Genomic DNA, 959 nt, shown 5'->3' with positions numbered 1-959 from the left:
TTCCTAAGAAAAGTGTTTACTTTTAGGGGTCAGAGGTAGATGTTAAGAGAACGAACCACTTTTAATTTATGCTGCATGCCGTTCTGAGAAAATAGTTACCCGAAAAAAATGTGTTCAAAGTTTAGGGAAAACATTTAGTTATATTATTACTTCGATTTGCATGAACTGAGTGTTACATATATATTTTTAATGTCGCTGAAAACGAATCTGAAGTCAGATTTTCAATATTCAAAACAGCTAATCCAATACGGAGGGCAACCGATTATGTTTTGACCAATTTTTACCAAAAATGTATTTTCGTTATTTACGTTTAGTCTGCAAGTCAAGGAGTATTTATCAACCCTTCCTCTACCTCTGATTGTTCCTAGACAGCAACTTCCTGTTCTTCTTGGCAGGAAAAGCCGATCTGTCAAAGCTGGATATGCAGCACTCGGCAGCCTGCACTTGATATTCGTCCGTATTTTCGGTGAGTATGTTTGCATGCATTCTGCAGTATGAATCATTTTGAGCACGTGCGACACGGGACGAGTTATCATCTACATCTATATGGATACCCTGCAAAACACATTTAAGTGCCTGGCAAAGGGTTCATCGAATCACCTACACAACTGATAATTAATTGAAACCCTCAGCTGCCGACAGGTGTTGTTGATATACTTCGATGGGGACAGCTGAAAAGTGTGCCGCTACTGGGACTCGAACCCAGGATCTCCTGCTTACAAGGCAGACGCTCAATCCATCTGAGCTATCGAGGGCACAAATGAACAGCACGACTGCAGGAATTTATCCCTCGCACGCTTCCCGTGAGACTCACACCCCGAACCGCCCACAATCCGATTACGTAATGTACTTAATAGGTATTTGTCCATCCACTCATTACTGGCTCACACTAAGGTGACGATTCCCGTAAGATTTCCGGTAGCCTGTGCGCATTCGCACAGACGAAGGTCAATGGCTGG

The 959-nt window shown here is 42.6% G+C and overlaps 1 non-coding gene across 1 annotated transcript; it reads right to left on the bottom strand.

Moving 5' to 3' along the window:
- Nucleotides 1-681: 681 nt before the first annotated feature.
- On the bottom strand, nucleotides 682-756 carry Trnat-ugu (transfer RNA threonine (anticodon UGU)). The gene has a single exon. It is a non-coding gene; the product is annotated as a tRNA-Thr (tRNA).
- Nucleotides 757-959: the final 203 nt, after the last annotated feature.

This window comes from Schistocerca gregaria, unplaced genomic scaffold, assembly GCF_023897955.1.
Source record: "Schistocerca gregaria isolate iqSchGreg1 unplaced genomic scaffold, iqSchGreg1.2 ptg000441l, whole genome shotgun sequence".
In the NCBI taxonomy this organism is placed as follows: Eukaryota; Metazoa; Arthropoda; class Insecta; order Orthoptera; family Acrididae; genus Schistocerca; species Schistocerca gregaria.
Note: the sequence above shows the minus strand (reverse complement) of the source record. Positions and strands in the feature narration are given on the sequence as shown.